General features: G+C 43.6%; 1 protein-coding gene across 6 annotated transcripts in view; it reads right to left on the bottom strand.

Moving 5' to 3' along the window:
- The window catches only part of DAAM2 (dishevelled associated activator of morphogenesis 2), a 220789-nt gene that overhangs the window by 181620 nt on the left and 16503 nt on the right, over window positions 1-22666 (bottom strand). For 4 of the 6 annotated variants that reach the window (XM_081854131.1, XM_081854136.1, XM_081854134.1 and 1 more), the window contains exon 2: window positions 22313-22449. The exons of 1 other annotated variant lie outside the window; for it this stretch is intronic. The gene's annotated coding sequence lies outside the window, so the exon portion shown is untranslated. Of the gene's footprint in view, window positions 1-12331; window positions 12574-22312; window positions 22450-22666 lie in introns of those variants that run through there. One more of the 6 variants, XM_081854132.1, reaches the window with a different exon arrangement.

The raw sequence follows: 22666 nt of genomic DNA, 5'->3' as shown, positions 1-22666 counted from the left end.
AATCGGCTTGACATACCTTTCCCTTCCCAACTTCAAGCAGAGACATGTCTTCTAATCCCCTTATAAGAATGTAAGAAGAACCACATTGGATCAAGCTAAAGACCCCTCTAGTCCAACATCCTGCTGTCACCAGGATGACCCACCAGATGCCTATAGAAAGCCTGCAAGCAGGGCATGCATGCAACAGTGCTTTCCCCACTTCTGGTTCTCAGCAAGTGGTAGTAAGAGGCTTATTGCTTCTGACAGAGGAGATAGAACATAGCCACTGTGGTTAGTAGCCATCAATAAGCCTTATCCTCTAGGAATCTGTCTTCACTTTCTTGCCTTTTGAGAGGGTGAAAAAGTGTCGTATCTGATCAGCTCTCAATGAGACAGAAACAAACTGTAAAGAGTTACATATTTCTCAGCTCCAAGAAAAGAAACTGCAATTTTCTCCCCCCATGGCAGCCATATTCACTTTTAAATGAAGGCACTTCTATTCTTGGCAGTACTCTGGGCAAAGCTTTTCTCTGCCTGCTGAGAGAAACAAGGCAGTCGGTAGACTGCTGAGTAACTCCTATCCACAAAAAGAAATCAATTGAGATGTCATTCGTTCAGACCCTCACTAGACACATTCCCACTCAAGAAATTAAAATTGCAAAGGGTTCCTTACTTAGGTTCGACTGCAAGTTCTTTCTTGGCGTTACGGGAAAAATCACTAGGAAAACATCAAACATAGATCTATGAGCCTCCAAAAAGTTTTACATTACCCCCCTGAAGAATTATTAGAAGGGCTCGCCTACCAACACACTTCTGGGAATTTTTAAACTATGCAATTCTGTAAAGGCATTAAGATTAAGAAACGGAATCCAGTTATTGTGCCATAGCTTACTGAGTACAGTGGTACCTTGGGTTATTAACTTAATTTGTTCCGGAGGTCCGTTCTTAACCCGAAACTGTTCTTAACATGAAGCGCTCAGAGGCCTATTCCGGCATTAAGCAGTATCTAAATTCATGAATGAATAAATAAATAAATAAAAGCATGGTTCAGAGAAATCCCAGGCTGTTGAAATGAATCAAACACAATGAGGGGGGTGGAATGTGTGTTGCTATCTTTTAAACATACACACATGAAAACACAAAACTGTATACAGTGCATAATATCGAAGTCCCATGTCCACCCTGATCTCAAACACATGATTGTGATCTGTACCACATCACACAACATCTCCGCAACAATCAGCAAAGGATTGAGAGAGCCAGCAACACTGACCTGCAGATCTACCCCAGATCACGCTGCAGCACAACAAATCACAATTCTCACAATTCTCAGATAAGGGCTCAGTTTCCTCTCTTTGGCAATCGCTCGTAGCCGAGCAAGATTGTCTTCCATGAATATGGATTCAGGTAGGCAGCTGTGTTGGTCTGTCGCAGTTGAAATAAATAAATAAAAAATTTAAATTGTTCAGTAGCACCTTAGAGACCAACTAAGTTTGTTCTGGGTATAAGCTTACGGTATCTGAAGAAGTGTGCATGCACATGAAAGTTTATACCCAGAACAACCTTAGTTGGTCTCTAAGGTGCTACTGGACAATTTTTTTATTTTTTATTTATTCCATGAATATGGTCAGTGAACCACATCTGTACAGTGAATTTCCACATGTATCATTTGTCCGTGGTCCTAGAAAACACTGTTCCATGCACCATCACATCCCTATGTGTCAATGCCGAGGGTCAGATCAACAGCTATTCAGCTGCGCATGTGCTTCTGCTAGTGCATGGTGTCTTTTACCCTATCTCCTCCCCTTTGTGTCCCTTCCTTTCCCCACCCTCACTGGCTCTGAAGGGGAGAGTCAGGAGAACCCCCAGAAGAGTACAGGGGGAGGAGTGGGGATATTGTTTGATCAGGCAAGCAGAGATGCTTGGGCTGAAACAAGGGATCACCTGGGCACTGCTTCGAATTTCTCTCCAATACTGCACAAACATATTTTTAGCCACAGCTTTATTTGTCCAGCCAGCATCAAACAGTATTATGGGAGTGATAAGACCATTTGCTGAGTCTCACAACTCTGGAAATGAAACAGGTGCAGAAATGTAGAGATTTAAGAGGAAAAGAAGGTTCTATCACCATTTTTTGTCTGCCTTTTGCAATGGTAAGTGCTCCAAATGGCCAGGGCAGAAGGGCAGGGTACCTTACGGATAAAGATCAGTATAAACCATGTCATAGGTCGCAGCAACCTGGCAGACACCTTTGAATTTGCGGCCACTGGAGGAAATACAAACACAATCATGGAGATAGTTGCTGGCTTGAAATTATGCATTGGCTGGCATCCACGTGATAGGATATATTAGGACCAAAAATCCATTGCTGGCACACATCTTAAGCACACTTGGGAAGCTGGGAAGCTTCCCTAAAAGAACACCATACTAAAAAGTATGTTCAGTTAATTGGAGACAGAGTGTGTTCAATGTAGATAAGGAACAGCACCACTTCAAATCAGAATAATCAGTGGCAAGAGATTTTTCCCACCTTTCCAATACATACTAACAGGAACAAGTTAGGATTTTAATTCATTAGCAATTATGCATCTAAAACTTTTAAGGTGGTGGCAGCTTCAGATAAACTGAGCACAAAAGATACATTTTTTTAAATGGATGTGACGTTTGAGTACCAAGAAAAATGCCCTGATCCCATTTCTTATTTGCCTTTCCTTTACAGAGGGAACTGTATCATTTTCTACTTGTTACGAAAATTTGGCACAGCCAATTCAATCCAAAGTCATTTTACTGGCATTATCGGGTTGCTACAAAAATGTTTTGCTTCCGTACCAGCAGATAAAATTGATCCTTTAAAATGTTTCCATCAAAAACTCACTCAGAGGCTAAGAGTTTCCAGTTCATGCTCTCTGGGCACTTTTTAAAGCTTTAGTCAAACACACGCTTAATAAACCTAGAAGAGAAATGAGTTACAGTATTTCTCTTTCTTTTTTTTCCCCTCTCTCTCTCTCCCTCAGTTCTGCTTCAGGACTCTGGCAACCGATTCTCTCAAAGGAAAGGGCAGCCAGCACAGAGTTGAAGCAACATACACAGAATTTGTAAAACTACCTCTATCAGGATTCAGCCGTTTATTTTCTTAATTAACTGAAAATGATAACACAAGAGCATTTCCATTTGGGGAGCCCTCCAGCTTCATCAACTGCTGGAAAAATTCTGCTCCAAGAGCTGAAGTTACAGTTATTTCAGCAGATTTCAAAATAAACACAGCCATACAATCGCACTGCATAGTAGCCAAATCTAGGTAACATTACTGGCCACAGAGCTGCAGACGTCTTCAACACGCCCCGCCAAATTTTGCTACATGGCACCCACATTGTATATTTGTGAAGCCACAAAATGCCACGTTTGAGCCATGCAAACGACACCAATGAGACCAAACCATAAAAGCCAGAGGTGGTTTCTTCCAGCCTGTCCTCAGCCCACCTTCCTCTGCATGGATATTGCATTAGGCACCAGCAATTATAGCAGGCAAGATCATCCTGAGATTGGACAACCTTTCAACCACCTACACATCTCAAACCTGCCAAAGACCAAATACGAGACCCCGGAGGGAAAGGCCAGGAAGTGGGGAAACGATGTGTTCAAGAAGAATGGCTCTGGCATCCATTTCATTTCCTATAAGCTCCTCTTTACAAGTCAGCAGTTCTGCTAGAGCCACCTCTATGTCTGAGCTAAAAAAAAATGTCGAAACCGCTCCTCCTAATGAGCGGCCAAAGAAGTTCGGATCTTTTTGAAGTTCATGAATGCAGCTGCTCTCGATGGAATACCAGAATCCTAGAAGGATGAGTAGGGTTGGGAAGACGACAGAGGTGGGGGAATCTCACACTTCCTCTGGAACAGACATGGCCTGCACTTGTCAAGAACACGTTTGTTGTTGTTGTTTTTAATTGGGCCACACTCAGGATATGAACGCCATCCTCAGGGCCAGTCAGATCACTGGCCTTCAATGAGTGGCTTGGGACCCATTACCCGTTCACAGCAGCTGCACTACCACCATACAAATATATGGCTTTTAAAAATGTCTTGCATGCTGCAAGTCTCATTCATTTGGGGACTTGGGAAGATATCGAGACATATACCATGAGAACGGAGGTGGGTGCTGGATTGTGGAACTGCAGGAGACACATCACCAACCTTCACATTTATCACTAAGATGGTTAGCTAAATGTGGTTTGTAAAAGAAGCAGACCATCATTTCAATCTTTTCGTCAGCAGAACTAAATAAATAAATTATGGACATTTGTAACACTTTGTTGTGTTTGGAGTGCGGGGTTTTGTTTTTTTAAAAAAAGGAAACAGTTAAAAACCCTGGCAACGCAAACTCCCATTTGCATTCTTAAAATATTATTTGAGCAAAAGATTAAGGCTGTTGAGCCAATCCTATAAAAACAGACACAGCAAATAAAACCTGTTTCAAGACTATGCCAAGCTATTTTAGAAACAACCATCTGGCTCAAGGATCTTAACACAGTCAGTTCCAAGAAGTAAGGGGGAAGCCTGAAGAAGAAACAGATATTTAAGAAATTAAGACCAGCAACTGATTGAGGGCTGCTGAAACCAGCTGGGGAACAAAATATACTTCTAGGTCCTGGGCTAGTGTCTAGACACTAGAGCCAGTGTGGTATAGTGGTTAAGAGCAGTAGACTCATAATCTGGTGAACCGGGTTCGCTTCCCTGCTCCTCCACATGCCGCTGCTGGGTGACCTTGGGCTGGTCATACTTCTCTGAAGTCTCTCAGCCCCACTCACCTCACAGAGTGTTTGTTGTGGGGGAGGAAGGGAAAGGAGGTTGTTAGCCGCTTTGAGACTCCTCAGGGTGGTGATAAAGCGGGGTATCAAATCCAAACTACTACTACTACTACTACTACTACTCTTCTTCTTCTTCTTCTTCTTCTTCTTCTTCTTCTTCTTCTTCTTCTTCCAAACAGCAAAGTGGCATGCTAGAATATGGATGCTGATCTTCTCTGTCCTGGCATGATCTCTGCAGAACACTTCTAACTGACTTGTCCGCTTTCCATGAGCAGGGGATTTTGGCTTCTGGGGAGTATTTAGAGAAGGGCTGAGAAACCCAGGCCCAGAAGTCAAATGTGGCTCTCAAAGCTTCTTTATCTGGTCCTTGGGACTCCCTCACTTGACCATACTCCTCACTATCCCTCCTCCATATCCTTTTTGAGTGCTGTTGCCTGGCTGGAATTTCTTCTTGAACTGTGACTGAATGCAAGGGCAAATGTAGGTGTGGATGGTTGTCTGCCTTTGTAGCCTACTAAACAAAGATGAAGTCACATCCATTGCTCCACCCTCTTTTGCCCATGGATACAAACACCACTCACAGAGAGCCCCAGAAGGTTGTTCATGATGGAAGGTGGCCCTTGGGTGAAAGAAGCCCCAGCGCTAGTTTAAAGATGTAATCCCTCACATACACTCTAAAGTCCCAGAGTACATTATTATACCACTAAACGTGCCATTTTGGCTTTAACTGAACAGCAGACACACACCCTCTTCAAGGAAAAGGGTGGTCTTCCCAGTAGTGCCCAAGTTCAGAGCATCGTCTAAACCATCCTATGAAAATGAAGTATTATTAAAGGAGTTCAGCTGTGGTCACATGAGATGTACAAGCATGAAGGGAGCATTTTTGAGAACGCTAGTGTCAAATGCCAGCAACGCAAAACAGACAGAATTCTCCCACAAGAGGCTGTAGCCTACAGAACGAAGGTTAAGAGTCACATCTTCCACCCTCCTGGCACCTCTGTCACTGCCCACTACTTGTATGTAGCCTTTGGAAGGTGTCCTCTGGCTGAAAAACGTTCCCCATCCCTGTTAGACGTACTATGTGACTTTAAGACCTAATACACAAATCGGCTCGTTTTCCTCTTCTTCTTTTTTTTTTTTTTTAATAATATTTATTAAAGTTTTCCAATTAATTACAAATTAATAAAACATCCAATTTCAAATCTTTTTCCAATTACATCCCTTCAGGACTTCCCCTTCCCTCCCCCCTTGTATTCCCAATCTCTCAAATGATCTCAACAAGTTCTTCTCCTCAATTCAAACTTGTTATCCTTAACCCAAATTTTTTTTAAAAAAAACATTATTTTCCATTCCCCTAAAATCGGCTTATTCCCACCACGAGTTCCCCCCTTTAGAATACCATGTAGATGTATATAGCCTAAATAAAACGTAGTTTACGCCTTTAAGGATTCCACATTTCCCACCCCCCCTTTTCCCGGTTGCGTTCCCAATGTTCCTCAATGTCCGATATTTCCACATCTCTCTAAATCATAGTCCTTTGCCAGTCCTCTTTAGTTTCGAATGTCCAATCATGGAAGGATTCTGTCTCAAAGAGAGGCCCATTTTTTCCATCCAGATTTTTATATCCAGGAGTGAAAAACTCCAAATTATAATCCTTAAGCTTGTCAAATCTGGATGTCCCAAATGTCCCCACTTTTAACTTGGTCCAATTCTTGTTATTTTGTTGTTCTTATTGATCACACTCCTCTTTCTATTTCTTTCTGTCCCTGTTTTCCTGCACAAATGTCCTAATTCCAAAAGTTAGTTCCTTTGCAGAGGCTTGTTATTCAGAAACAAAACATTACGTCAAGTTCCTTTCATTCCACAACAGATGATTCCATTGTCTTCTTCGGTGTAGTAGCCTCTGTAGTCATAATAATGTTCCATTTCTGCAGTTTCCCAGGAGATAAACAGTTCAGTTCCAATTTCCAGCTAAAACTTGTAATGTCCCTCGGCTCCTCTAGGTGGATTGCAAAAGCTGAGTTCTCTTCCAGATCACATCCATTAGCCCTAGTAACTTTGTAATCCTTATTTAAAACAATTTGTATTCAATTTATAACAAATATAACCAGCAAAGTCCTTGTAACATAGTCTCTATCTTATTTTCCGCTTTGACAGCTCTTTGACAGCTGTCAAAACTTGCCTTTCTCCTCTCCAAACTCCGTCATCGATCGCTCCCGGGGTTCCAGGGGGGGTTGTTTTTAAGTCCGAATTCTACATTCCTCCTCCAGCTCAATCTCATATTCTTCACTCGTGAGGTTAAAAACTTGCCAAAATGATATTACTCCGATCTTAGTTATCAGATCCTTTGCTTTGACCCTTCTACAATGGAGGGGGTGGCTGACTTCCTTTTTTGCGCCTCCCCCGCTCGCTCCGAAATTTTTAAAATTTTTGTCCCTCTTTTTAATCCAAGTTCCAATTACTTACAGGTTGTTCTTTTAGGTCCGAATTTTCAAAGGAAGAAGCCAGCGCTCTCCGCCGAATGGCATGCGGCTTCGCACGGCAGGGATAGCAGAGGACTCAAAACACCACGCTTCTCCCCGGCACCCGATCCGTAGCCTTTAAAAAGGCTCCTTCACGAGTCGGGAGGGCGCTAATGGTGTCAGCCGAGTCTCCATGTCCACGGCCCCCGTGGCCGTGGTTTTTAAGGGTCCCCGCATCGCCGGTGCGGTAGGACCCAGCCCCTGCCGTGCAGGCTCCCTCCGGAGCTCGGAGGGAGTCCGCCATTCGGCGATGGCGCCGACCCGGAAGTCCCCGGCTCATTTTCCTCTTCTCTCCTCATTCCTTCCCCCGCCTTTTGTGTTGGACCATATAGATTATAAACCTGAAGACAGGAATTCCAACACACACACACACACCGTGTATTGATCTTATTTAAGTCACTCTGGGAAATCTTTTGACTGAAGGAGCAGGGTAAAAATGGTTTAAATAAACTCAGTAAATTCAAAGCCTCCGCCACGTCCCTCCACCCTCCAAAATGAGGCAAGTGATGACCATGAGAAACGAGGGCCTTTCCAGTCCCAGCACCTCAAATATGTCCTTTCACAGCACCAAGCAAAGAAATGTGACCAGACATTCAAATGTGCTTTATAGCTGGTTTTAGACATGCTGGGTTTTAGTGGTTTTGCTTCCGTGACTCTTCTGGTGTCTTGTTTTTATGATTTTAACATCTCTGTTTTTAAAATTATATGCTGCCCTGGGAGTCATGGGTGGCATATAAAATTGCCTGTTAAAATGGTACTTCAGAAGTACTTACCAGGGGTATCCAGCAGGAACTTTCTATTGCTGTGCCCTTACAGACTACTGGGTACTTGCTGGATAGCATTTGTTACTACAGTAATAAGCACTAAAGTATCTGTTATTGTAGTATCAACAGGCAAATTGCAAAAAAAGAAGACTGGTGGGGAGATACAGGATCCTCTAATTTAATACAAAAGAGCTGGAATAGGAACAGAGGAAGCTGCCTTATACAGAGTCAGACCATTGATCCATCTAGCACAGCACTGTCTACACTGATTGGCAGCAGCTCTCCATGATTTCCAGGTCAGGTTCTCTCCCACCCCTACCTGGAGAAGCTGAGGATTGAACCTGGGACCTCCTGCATGCAGCACTGATGCTCTGCCCCTGAGCTATTGCCCGTCCCTCTCTATTGCTCTGTCCGGAACGCAGCCATTCCATGAACAGAAGATTTCAGTCACTGCACTTGCTAAGCATAAAACAGCATTTAAAAGGACCAGATTGCAATTATGCACACATACCAGAATGAGCAGCATGCCAGTGCAGAAAACAGGTGGCAGGGTGCAAAAAGTAGGTCATTTTAGCAGGGCATCCTGTCAAGAAACAAGTTGTTGTGGATACCCTGCAGCGGAGGGAGAGTCAGCTTGCTAAGACCATGGTCAGCAGGAGGCAAATTCACTCAAAGGCTTTGGAGACTTTGGGGTCATGTGTCAACAGAAATGCAGTGTAGCACCCAGGGGGGAAAAAAATGTCAGAAGCCAAGAAATTGTATATTTTTTTAATCAATCCAAGACAGAAAGCAGTGTCATGTTTGTACTAAACAGTTCAAGCAAGGTTTCCCAGCACTTACTCATTCAATGATTTTTTTTTAATATTAGTGAATATGCTAAACAAGTACCCCCCCCTTTTGACGCCACCTTCAGTTGTCCCTGAAGGAGGTTGGTGTAGCCTGGCCTTTGCCAACCTAAGGCTCGCCAAATGTTCTGCACTACAGCTCCCAGCAGCCCCACCCAGTCCCAACAGTTTCCGTTGGGAACTGCAGTTCCAAATATCAGAAGGGCATCAGGTTGGAATAGTCTGGTGTACTCAATAAAAGCCATAGATCTCCAAAACGGAATTGCCTGTTAAGGGAGATACAAGCCTTCTCCCTAGCCAGGATTTGATAGGTGCTCATGGCTCCCACACACCCTGCCATGCAGCAGAAGAGGGTGGGGGGAGCGGGTATCTGGGGAATATTCACCCCCTATTTTATTGATTTCAAATATTTTTCTCCAACCTTTTTCTGTGGCTCACTACAGAAACTAAAGCAATTGGTAATGTACGCTCAAACCAAGTGAGAGCAAAAACAATACTTTGCAAAATAGGACAAACATTTTTTTTGTGTGTGTAAATGTCTTAACAGCCTGTCCAAAAAGCAAATGGGTCGATTGGGCCCCTTGAGAAAGAGAATTCCATCACTAGGGTGCCACTACAGAAAAGGTCTTGCTTCACATCCCAGTCAGTCAGATATTTGGTGAAGTAATGTTATGCCCTGGGATACAAACTACATTTGCCATGCAACTGAACGCTGCCCAAGCCGTCTTCATTCCTGGAAGGAACACTTGGTGACCATCAGAAAGGAAGGGATAGTATTGTCACTTCCTTGGCCACAGTAGGTATACCCTCCTAGAACCTAAAACTCTCTGCACCTTTTTTTCCTTTGCAGGTCCGCATGACAAAATTTGAACCAAAAAAATGATGCTTCCATTCCAAAGTGAATATAAGCAATCTATACAAGAAGAATCCCAGCTTGAAGAAAGTGTTATTGACTATGGATCAATTGAAAAACCTGACAGAAGCAAGAGTACATCTTCTCTCCCTTACAAGCCTAATCAACTTCTTAGGATTCCAAAACCGCTCTCTCAATTTTCAACAATACTTTCCCTCCTCTGTCTTTAAGACACAAGTATGAAATAAAGATGAAGAAAAAACATGACCGTGATATACCTCTAAGAAGACTGGGTATGTCTGAAAACACATGCATCTTCTTAAATTTCCCACACACAACTCTTATGTACATAAATAAAACAGCCAGTACCCATAAACGCAAGCTGAGGGTGGGGGTGGGGGAATCTCAATGAATTGTAAATGTCAAGGATCTGAATGAGCAGATTTCATAACATGTTTTCATCAGCTTTTCCAAGAATTAGACGCAACCAGCTCATGTTGTCAGCAGTAAATCAGTAAATTATCTCCCAGCTTTATAACTTTAAATTTACAGGGTTTAGCCCCCCCCCCAAAAAAAGGGGTGGGTAATAGTGCATTTATAATGGCCTAGCTCAGCTAGTCTCAGATATATCCTAAAGATACAATCAACTGCTGATGACCTTGTATTTTTAAAACAATCTGTCACTCAGGCTGTCCTCTCCTGCCAGCAGAACAACAGTATCAACACCACAGGAACAAATCTCAAAGGTTCATTTTGTCTGAGTCTTCAATGGGATGCACAAGTAAGTACATCTTTAGGAGCTAGGGTCAAAATAATGAGCATTACTATACGTAATGCAAAAGCGAAGAAAAGCAAGGACATGGAACATTACAACATCAGCAAAAAAGCAAGGAACATGAATGTGAGGTTTCTTTTGCTTCAAGTTCACTGTCATCTGCACTTGACCATAGTTGGTGCACAGTTACGGGGCAAGAACACAGGTCTCTGTGTTAAGAAATCTCACACATCTGCATTAGAAATCAGCTCAAGAGCCACTGCTATCCAGTTTGACATAGCCAGTAGAAATGGACCATATGTCTGACAACACCACATCCTGTCATGCTTCTCTTCCTGTTCAGAATACATAGCTCAACACCCTTTGAGGAAACATTTATTGAACCATCCCAATGTCCAAAAGTAACAGGAGGACAATCCCTTTACTAGAAGTAAAATGTCACAAAGTAATGAGCAAGTGTTTTTAATTGCCTCTGAGCTCTTCTTAAGGTTGGATGCTAACACACCCACCCCAAAAACAGGCAAAAAAAAGCACCATTATTTATTTGGGGGGGTTCTCTCCCCTCCTCCCCATTTTGTTTTTTGCATAACATTCAGACAGAAGAAGAGTTTGGGGGCCTGACAGATTACTCATAACTTTTAAACGTTCAGCTGGTCCTAATAAAAATATGACTATTAGCTTTGTGTTATTTTTGGATCCTCTACCCCAAATAAATTAGCACAGCTACTTTCAATGTATGTTTATTTGGGGAGATCCACAAATTTGTTCCTTAACCAGGATCCAGCCAGATGCATCACTGCACTGCCAACAACAGAACACAAAGTTTTAAGCTGCTCTGCATATCCCTCCGTAGTACCTATGGGCATCAAAGGGATGAACTTTCAGGAAGGTGTGTCAAGAATTCCTAATACTATGTTCTTAATTCCGATTGGCCAAAGCTTCATTCTTAAAACACGTCACGTGACTAACTCTACTCTTCTACTCAAAATCATGAATGGGTTTGCTTCCCCGATGCTGCACTGCGGTGCTCGCTGCCCTGATGAATCACCACTCCCTTTCTACCAGCTTATCACCACTGAATTATTCACTTAACTGAGTTTTACCAACTTCCCTGGATGTTTTACGGCGGATTATCGCCAGGCGTCGCAGCAGCGCCCTCTACCCGACCCACGCGGGAACTGTACCCAGGGAGGCTGCCCAGCGCCTTCGCTTCTGCCCATTTCAATTACAGGCGACGATTGCGACTCAGAAATCTGCAGGCACTTCAAAACAACCCCCACTTCGCTTTCATTTTAGAGATTGACCTCTTCCCAATACAATTTCCGGCCGCCTCAAGAAAGAAAAAAATGCTCGACGTGCAATTCTGCACTAAAATATAAATGACAAGTCTCCTTAAGAAAACCCCGTGGAAGAAAGTCATATTGCATGTACCCAATGAGTTCAGAATAGACATGCACAGCATTGCACTGTTAATAATCTCCCTATTCCGTGCAAAAATAGAAACAAAAAGGCTTCTTCTCACCGACTTCTGCCTGTCCTCTAATCCACCGCTTTTTGCCAGCAGGCTGGCAGGCTTGCCTTCGCCCAAGAGCTAACGTGGGAAAGGGCTTTTTGATTTTAGAAAAGGGCTGCAAACGCTCGAGAGGCTCTCCTTTCCCATCTCGGCTCTCTCCCTTGTGTTTTTGCAGCTGCTCTGCTCAGGAGAGACCATAAATGTAGCCTGCGGAGACTGTTTTTTTAAAAATAAAGAGCGCCCTAAAAAGCTACGATCACTTGGGTTGGACTTACCCAGAAGCTCAAGCAGCGCTTTTTTTCATCTCCGGACTTGGCTTTCACCGCAAACGGCTGAGCTCAGGGCTCCTGCGCGGCCATCCCGCGTCCGCCAGCCAAGCCCCCTGGACGCCCAAGTGCACCAGGCAAGGGAAAGGGGCGGCGGAGCCTGCGGGCGGCTGCTGCTGCTGGCGCTGCAGCGGCGTCTTCGCCTTCGCCTAAAGAGCAGGCGCCGCTTCCTCGTCCAGCCAGCGGCCGCTTTACGAGCGCCGCAAGCTCAGCTAGGCGCTCCTGCGCTACGCGCTCTTAAAGGGGCCACAGCCCCGACGGGGCGCGCAGGGGAAGAAGCGCTCGGGCGCTGCCGCGGCGGCGCGTGCTTAATCTGAGGGACGCCCTCCCGATCTGCTGCTATTCTGCTGGTGGGATGCAGAGGTCGGCGCAGGTGGGGCACTCAAAACAGACTTGGCACTTTTGTGCCACAAAGCTACGTCGGGAGTGTGTGGTTGGGGGGGGGGGGAGAGATCTTTTCGCAGTAAGGAAAGTGATGCAGAAAGGCGCTGGGTAGTGTGGGAGATCAATGGCTCTGACCCAAGAAAACAAATCCGAATGATTGTTTGATAAATAGTGTTAAATGAACTCCCCACAAACTTTGTGCAGCCGGTCAGAATGTTGTGTAAAGTGTCCAAAGACCAATAGGTCAACTGATAGGTTTAGGAAGCACTGGGGAAGGGACATAGCAGGCACCTTTAACTGCCCCACAGCTGACATTGTAGATGACATCAAGTGTAGGCATGTGGACATAATTTGACTGAAAGCACCTTTTGGCCCAAAATGGTGAGGCCTAGTGAGACCCACAAGCCAGAGGTTCGTTCTCTCTCTCTTCTCTCTCTCTCTCTCTCTCTCTCTCTCTCTCTCTCTCTGCTTCTTGGGGGGAAAAAAACTATTGCAAATCACACGTTTGTGATCTCTCAATGGACCACTGACAATATTCTGTATGCCCTGAGTTAGAGTCATGTTGGTAGAGGTAGCCATGGGGCTTTGAGGATTGTCTCAGTGCAGCTGCTAATTCATTAGCATGAAGCACAGGAAAGAATCAGAAGACTATACTCCACTCCAACCCTGCTTCATATTATATGTATTTGGTTGGCTTACTAGCTTTCAGATTTATAGCCCCCTTGTCAAGATCTCACAGTCATTATGCTAAATGAAGATTAAGGGCAAGACAGATAGAAATGCTTTGTCACACAGAGCACAGCTCAGGTATAGAATTTGCTTCCAAAATATGTGACAATGGTAGAGTGGGCAGGGTCAGAGCTCAGTGGTACAGGCATGCTTTCCCTGCAAAAGATTCCCAGGCTCAATCCCCAGTATCTCCAGTGCTGGGAAAGCTTCCTGCCAGAAACTCTGGAAAGCCACTAGCAGTCTCTGTAGATCAGGGATGGGGAACTTGTCTGGATGTTGCTCAACAACAACATCCATCATTCCTGGCTATTGGCCCTCCTAACTGAGGCTGGTAGGAGCTGGTGTCCAGCATCTGGAGAGCCACAGATTAGCCACCCCCAGCCCAGATGGACCAGCAGTCTGAATTAGTGTAAGACAGCTTCCTCAACTTTATGATAAGCTCTCTCCGGGGAGACTCGCCTGGCACCATCAGTAGCATTTTTAGGCAAGAACATTCTTATTCACCCACGTCTTTGGATCTTAATTTTAGTGGTGTAGATCTGTTTTTCTATTATTTGTGCATTTTAGGATGTTCTAGCCTCTTTTTATATTTGTTTTTAATGTTCATTTGTGTAAGTTGCTTTGAGTTTCATTTTTGGAAAAAAGTGACTGATGAATAATAATTTTTAATCAAATTGCAAGAAAGGAGATTCGGCCTAAACATTAGGAAGAACTTTCTGACAGAGCTGTTTGACAGTGGAACAGTCCCCCTCAGAAGGTGGTGGACTCTCCTTCATTGGAGGTTTTCAAAACAGAGTTTGGATGGTCAGGGATTCTATAGCTGTGATTCCTGCATTGCAGAGGGTTGGACTAAATGGGAGCCCTTCCAACTCTATGATGCTGGGTTCTTCTTCTCCCATCCTACGGAAACAATTCATCCCAGAAGGTTCTCGCACAACCAGAAGCCCAAAGAGGGCCACTGGAAGATTCCATACTTCCCTGCTCTTCAGCTCACAGCTATTCTCTGTGCCATTGCAGGAGGGGAAAGGCCTCAAGGCTCATTCTCCACAAGCACTCAACAGCACATGGATGCATGCCTCCACCCTGGAAGCTGAGCCCAGTTAAAGATTGAAAGCCTCCTGTTTGTTGAGCATTCATCCTGATTTCCTTGTGCGATGCTTACCCAGGGGTTCGGTTATGGCTGTGTACACCCTGTACCTTTAAAGCACATTCAAAGCACATTGTTTCCCTCAAAGAATTCTGGGCACTATAGTTTGCTGAGGGTTGCTAGGAATTGTAACTCTGTGAGGAGCAAACTACAGTACCCACGATACCTTGAGAAAAGGAAAGAGTTTTGAATGTGCTTTAAAGGTATAGGATGCATCCTGATTGGCTTGTAGGGAGGTAATATGACAGTGAGCATTCATCCCAATTTGTTTGCACAGTTTACACATCTCCCCATCAATCATTTCCACATCACTTTCCTAGTTGCAAAAAAAACAAAATGAAAACCAACCAGCAACCTTGCTTTGTTTTTAAGTGGATTTGTTTCTACAGAGCGATTTAATTTCTGGCAAGTGGTTGAATCCTTCTTGCAAAATACTGACAGTCTAGAGGAGACCAAAGAATTTCCTTCTCACTTTCTGCAACACCAACAGGGAAATGGCTGCAGGGGTGAGAATCCTGCTCTTCTCAGATGCCATTCTCAGAGTCTCTCTCACCCAGAAGAAACAGGAGAAAATATCATCTTGCTACCCACCAGGCAATATTCTGTTGACTCTTGCACAAAAAAGAGAGTTTCCCATCCAGCAGCAGAAATTGCCTCCCTAGACCAAAAGGAAACAGATGGCAGACTGGCACTGGTCTAGAATAGATGCCCAACTAACCACAGAAAAGGTACATATTGGCCAAATAAGTGGCAATGCAGGCCAATCACAATACAGCACTGTTTTCTCTACTCTACTGAACAACCATGGTAACTTGGCGTTGATTCTGGTGCTCCCAGGACGTGTCTACAAAGATTTTATTTATACAAAATGGATATGCCCCTTGCTTGTAAATAGACCCTCTAAGCAGTTTACAAAAATAAATAAATAAAACATTCGACACGACATTTGTTAGTGCTAGAGGCAGAAGAGAGATGGAGAGAGAGGCTTCTGTAGCAATAGAGCTTGGCAGCTGCCATTTGGAATGGGAAGAGTAGGACTTTGATTGATACTCAGTCCCTTGAACGCTGATCAGGACATTGGGTACATGTAGAAACATTGGGTACATCAGGTATTGGGTACATGTAGAAACTTAGATCACATCCATGCCATACATTTAAAGCACATGGCTTCCCCAACAAAGAATCAGGGAAGTTTGTTAATGGTTCTGGGAAGTATAGTTCTCTGAGGGCTAAACTACAGCTCCCAGGATTCTTTGAGGGATGTCTTAAATGTGTGGTGCGGCTGTGACCTTAGCTACAGACAAAAAAGCCACAGTTATCAAAGTCCAGATTTGGAAATACTTAACTGTACTCTGTGTTTCAGGACAGTATGTGGAAATAAGCACTTACGTATATCTAAAGCACTGGGCGAATTAAGAGAATTAAGGAATGATCTTTTATTTAAAAATAACAACAACCCACAATGTACTTCCTACATTGTACTGTACGTGTAGCTTGAAGATAAGAAATTTAGTGATAGTTCTGTTCCTTTGCAAAAGAATACCAAGTTTTTAAAACATTACAAAGATTCCTTTGGAAGCCAGGTTTTATGATTCAGAAAGAGAAATATTCACTCATGCTTTGAAGTGAAACGATCCCCTCATGCGTGCCTTGAAGTGCAATGGTCACACAAAGAACCTGATGGATATAAATGTATCTGGCTTGAAGAATAGGGGTGCAAAAACCCAAGAGCAGGACATTTCCAAAAGCGAGATTATGCCATAAAAGGGAATTGTTTTCTGCACCAAGTGTTCTGCAAAAGCTTCTGTATCAGCCTTTGGTCTAAATCGTTTGTTAGATCAGTTGTCAAAACAAAGGAATCTGAGTATTGTTAAACTGAGGACAAAGGTAACTACTGTAGATGGAGTTTCTGTGGCAGGCTGCCTGCTCCCTCTGACAAAGGGCTTAAGCACCATGTTGTGTTGATGGGGGAACTGAACTGTGAGCAATAGCCAACACATTGTTATTACAAGGCATAAGTGTCTCTTACATCTGACACACTGTGGCTGCATCCCTGCTCTGAAGGGATGGGGTGACTTCTGATGTCAAAGAAATTTGACTTGAGAGCTATGCCTGGCAAACACTGTCAGCTGGTACACAGCATGTTCACTGTGGGACCTGGAATCATGTCCCACATCAGCCATTGGTTCACCTGGTGAATCTGTTGAGTCACTATTGTTCGTCTCAGTTTCCTCATCTGCAAAATGGGGACAATAATCCCCTATTGTCCGGGACGTGCTGGCAGGATGACTGAGAAATGCTTCATCAAGAGTTGAAAATACACTATTATGTCTTCTAAAATCTCTGTTTAAAAAATCAGACGGGATAGCACCAAAGTAGGCATAATTAATTAGAGCAATCCGTTTCAAAATAAAATGTGTTTTTTTCCTGAGGGAAAACTCCATTACAATGCCCAGTTATGAGCTGCACCTGCAAATTCCAATCCAAAGAGCAAACTGTTTCAAAGATGGTGGACTTGAACTGACTGTATGGGACGTTAGGCACTTAGAGAATCTGGAGCCAATCTTTGTGCTCAGATTTCTGGGATCCATCAGCTGATTCGGCTGATAGCCAGTGTTACCAGCAAGTGCTCAAAGCAGCTTACAGTAACTCACATCTTATCCTCATAATAGTGCTGCAGGGTTGCAATTTGCCAGGGCCACCCAGCGAGCTTCATGGCTGAGCAGGGATCTGAATCACATTCAAACCCAACCCTACCAATACAAATGGGGGCGGGAGGGCGTAAATCCTATGTGGAGGCACATCATGTCCCTTTTCTAAAGTGCTTAGCTTGCTCCCCCCCCCCTCTTGATCACACCTGATCAGTTTGTTTGCTTTCTTTGTTCTCTACTTAGAAACACCAGACACCCGCTTCCCCTCCCCATTTTGTTTCAAAGGATGTTCCATATTCTAGAATTCCCCCCAACACCACAGAACATTACAGAAGAAGAAAAAATATCACTGCACAATGTTGCTGGAATCTGGATTCAGCGAGCAATTCCACTTCCAATCCTGGCTCAGTCCTGCTTCCTCTTTCCCAATCAGTTTGTGCTTATTTCCAGTAGATCTGTTTTCATTTAGCGAGTTTCTTCTCTCAACTCTCCACATTTCTGAAGTTGACAGTGGAAACCAAAGTAAGACTGAAAGGAACCATCTCAAAAGTAAGAGCTGATGAGGATGGAGGAACCGTTGTCCTTTGGGGCCGTACATACGCTTTGTGTGTCATCTTAGGCACCCAGTAATGTAGGCAAATAAATTACACGTTCGTAACGTGATTCTTTTTAAAATTATTTTTTCCCACTATAAAAAGCATTTATACAGGCCCAATGGAAGAGGAGGTGTGGAGGAGAGTGAAACCCTAAATGTGGAAACCAGAAGGGAGGGAGATTTAATTTTCCCTCCAAATAATACCATTATTAGGTCAATAACAGTGTTCTACACCTCAGCTCTCAAAGGCAGGTATCCTGTGATTGCCAATTGCCGGAAATCACAAATGGGAAGATTGCGACCACCGTCAGGTCCCTCTTGCAGGTTTCCCATAAGCATCTGAGTGACCACTGTGAGAACAGGATGTTCGGCTAAGTGGGCCATTCACCTGATCCAACAAGGGTCTTCTCATAGTGTGCAAGCTTTCATGTTCTGCAGAACTCTTCATCAGGCTAGGTGGCAAACAAAGCCGTAGAAAAGAGGGCGGGAGCAAAGACCCTGCAAGAAGCTTGAGGCGGCATGCACGCTTCTCCCCCCGCCCCAATTTAATCCTCGCAACAACCCTGTGAGGTAGGTTAGGCTAAGAAGCAGGGACTGGACCAGGGTCACCCAGTGAGCTTCATGGCTGAGTGGTGATTTGAACTCTGGTATCCAATACCAACACTCTGGTCTTAATCCAATACTAAAATCACTGCACCTTGCTGGCTCTCTCTCTCTCCCACACTGACTTTTGAGACGAAGAGAGGGAGAAGGTATCAGACATTCAAATGTGCTTTGGATAGGTGCCATGAAAGTTCCAAAATTCAACAAGGCGTGAATGGGAAAAGAAACATTTCCCACCCCCTGTAGGCCAACACTGCTACCTTTACTTATAAATTATCTTGTTACCCAAAGTCTTTATATAGCAGATTGTGGGCTGCTAACCCTGATTCATGCCTTGTACTTCACAGACCATTGTTTTGTTTTGGCTCCAAAACCATTTGTATCCCACTCCGGTTTTCCCGGAAAATACCTGCCATCCTATTGTAGAGAAAACGGTCCTAGCTAGCATGTGGCTTTACTTACAGGAATTCCCCTACAGTTAAGATTTCCAGGGAGTTGACAGAGGTCTAAAGAAAACATGTTTGCCTGCTTTTAAAACATGGAATGCTGGGGGGGGGGGAGAGCAGAACTACCTGTTAGTAGGGAAATGTGAGTTTCTGTGGCCCCCCTCTGAAAGTACTGAGAACATTTCAAAGGGGAAATAGGCAGGCTCGTAAGGGGGCTTCTCCCACTTATTTGCCTTCCTTCCTTCTGTTTTTCTTTTTCTTTTTTAAAACAATTTTTCTCCTTTAGAAGAAGCTGGTGTTAGGAAAAACAGTTCAGGGAAACATTTTCAGGGAACAATTAGCTAGCACCAGAAGAAATAATACCACCAACACACACACCCAAACACATACTTGTCAGTTTCCCCTACAAACACTCCCTGTGTCGTTAATGTTAACTGCAGACATGTTTAGGAAATATGTTTATTACTTGTTAGTTAGTTAGTTATCATTCATATATATATATATATATGTGTATATATATATATATATATATATATATATATATATATATATATCTCAATGGGCAGCTAAGATAATATATAGTTCTGCCTTTCATAGAATCAAAATTTCAGAATTCTGGGTTGAGTGAGTCATCTAGTCCAGCCCCTGCAAATCAGGAATCCCTGACAGATGCCCATCCAGCCTCTGCAAAAACCTCCATTGAAGGAGAGTCCACCACCTTCTGAATCCATTCCATTGCCGAAAAAGCTCTTACTGTCAGAAAGTTATTCTTAACGTTGAGGTAGAATTTCCTTTCTTGTCATCTGAATTTGTTTGAATCCATTGGTTTGGGTCCTACCCTCTGGAGCAGCAGAAAACAAGCTTGCTCCATCTTCCACACGACAGCCCTTTGGATATATGAAGATGGCTATCATATCTCCTCTCAGTCACCTCTTTTCCAGGCTAAGTATACCCAACTCCTTCAAGCGCTCCTCATAAGGCTTCGTTTCTAGACCCTTTACCATATATGCTTCCTAAACTCATATGAAATAAACTTAGGGCAGTGCCAAATGACCTGTATTCATCTTGATTTATTTGCAGGAAGATTAGATGATGCTGGCTATTTAATGAGCACACATCCTGATTTATTTATTTTTTATTTATCAAACTTATTAGTTGCAACTTACAACCAGCAATAAATAACACAGACAGTAAAACCAGCATCAACAGAGAAAAAGCTAAAACTCCATGAGTATTTTTATGATTCTTTTGCTGAAAAGTTAGGTGGCACTATGTCGAAAGAAGTGTGATCCAACACTTTCCTGTGTGTCTTCCCATCAATTTTCTTATAGCAAAAGGTCTGATCTTTTGGTTACTGGTGGTCCCCCAGTCAACTATAATTGCACAACCTGAATTTACTGGTATGTTATTGAATTGTGCGCGCACCCCCCCCTCCAAAATTGTGACAGTTTGAAAGCATCATTGACATATGAAAAAAGGAACATCAGTTAAACGGCCTTGGCCCATTATACCTAAAGAAGCATCTCCACCCTCATCATTCAGCTCAGACACTGAGGTCCAGCGCCAGGGGCCTTCTGGCGGTTCCCTCACTGTGAGAAGTGAGTTTACAAGGAACAAGGCACAGGACCTTATCGGTAGTGGTGCCTGCCCTGTGCAATGCCTTCCCATCAGATGTCAAGGAAATAAACAACTACCTGACTTTTAGAAAAAATCTGAAGGCAGCCCTGTTTAGGGAAGTTTTTAATGTTTGATGTTTTATTGTGTTTTTAATATTCTGTTGGGAGCTGCTCAGAATGACTGGGGCAGCATATAAATAATAAAATTGTTGTTGTTGTTGTTGTTGTTGTTGTTGTTGTTGTTGTTGTGGGTCCTACTAGTAGATTATAACATCCAAAGTACTGTGGGAATATTCTCCCCTTCTTGCTGTCCCTATTGTTCAAGACCCTGTCCATAATAGATGTCCTTAATAGATGAAAATAGAAGAATTGGTAGCCACCCAGAGTGGCTGGGGAAACCCAGCCAGATGGGCGGGGTATAAATAATAAATTATTATTATTATATTTTTATTATGAAGCTAAGAAGGACTGCCTTTAACTTAACAGCATCTGAGGCACTGAGACAGAAGGCAGCACCTACAAGTCCTTTCCCCATCCTCCACTGGACTCTGCCCAAGAAGGATAATGTGCATCAGGACAGGTGGGAAGACAAAGCAGGAGGGGTAGTGGTTGCTTCCCCCTGCCCTCCCCCAAACATTTAATAGTACGGTATATAAGCAGCACAGATCTGAGCAAGAGGCTGGTGGTGATCTTAAACATGAGCTCACCCATCCAGAAAACTCCCCACTGAAATGAATGGCCATTGCATGAGAGTACACAGCCTTTGCGTAAAGGGAGCAACTCTCTTTATACATTTCTTTCTTGGAATATATATAACAGGGATGAGGAAAGGGCTGTAACTCAAGAGCATCTGCCTTGCATGCAGAAGGTCCCAGGTTCAATCTCTGGCATCTCCAGATAGGGTTGGGCGAGACTCCTACCTGAAACCCTGGAGAGCCAGTCAGTGTAGACCATACCAAGTTAGATGGACCAATGGTCTGAGTGCAAGGCAGCTTCCTGTGGTCCTGTGAGGACCCTGCAGTGCTCCCAATGTTGTTGGGCTCCAACTCCCATCAGCCCCAGCCAGCATGACCAGGGATGATGGGAGTTGTAGTCCAAAGCACCTGGAGGACTGCAGCTTCTCCATCTGCTGTATATAGTCATTAACACGTCATATGATATGTGGAAATTCTCATAAACCCGTAATTTCCTCCATATCTCGTCTTCCTAATCTTTTCCCCAGATTGAAATGTTCACTGAATGTGAACATGTAATGGATTGCTTCCCTGGACACAGCTTATTTCTGTATTCATCTCAGGTTGGGTGTCATCCCTTCCCCTTTTGCAAGAAATTATGATATTACTATATATCCATCTATTTTTAGCCCATATCCCCAGCAATGTGCAAAGAGGTAAGGAAATAGCATTGACTCATATTTCTGACACCTTGTCTTTATCCTGTATGGTTGCTTTTTTGTTTTTTTTTAATGTTGTAAATCCAGAGTCAAGCCTACCAGTAATGATTTTTCCTTATGTGGTGAGTCAGGAGGTCTCCAGCCCAGATAAAAACACAACAGTTTTAACAGAATAAATACTTTTGAAAGTATTCACACAACTTGCCATCACCATTAATGCCTACAAAAATGGATGGAAAATCTGTAAGGCCCTCCCACTCCCATGAGTCTCAGTCAGTAGTGCCATTGGTAGAGACAAAGTCCAACAATATCTGGAGGGCCACAGGCTCCCCAACTCAGGTCTGCATGATCCTTCTCAGTACTAACCTGTGTGATGGGAAGAGTCCTTGTTTCCTTCTCTTCTCTCCCTCTGGTTAGGTCCTTATGCATTCAGATATCGAAGGCATGATGGTGGGCAATGCCCATCAGCGAGTGACCGAAGCTTTTATGACACTTGAGATGATCTGTTGGAGAAATTGACACACATGGTATACAGCAGTGCAAAGGTTGTTTGTATATTTTCATACAATGTGCTTGTGGATATGAAGAAGGCCAATCAAGGGCCATTTGTCCTCGGCTTCTAGCTCAAATGAGGCCCCAAATTAAGACAACTGTTCGGCGTTTGATATGTTTTGCGACTTACAAGAACTTAAGAATATGAGATGAACCTGCTGTGTCAGG

This window comes from Podarcis erhardii (genome assembly GCF_964252035.2).
Source record: "Podarcis erhardii genome assembly, chromosome: 3".
In the NCBI taxonomy this organism is placed as follows: Eukaryota; Metazoa; Chordata; class Lepidosauria; order Squamata; family Lacertidae; genus Podarcis; species Podarcis erhardii.
The sequence above is the reverse complement of the archived record's forward strand: the minus strand, read 5'-3'. Positions and strand labels throughout refer to the sequence as shown.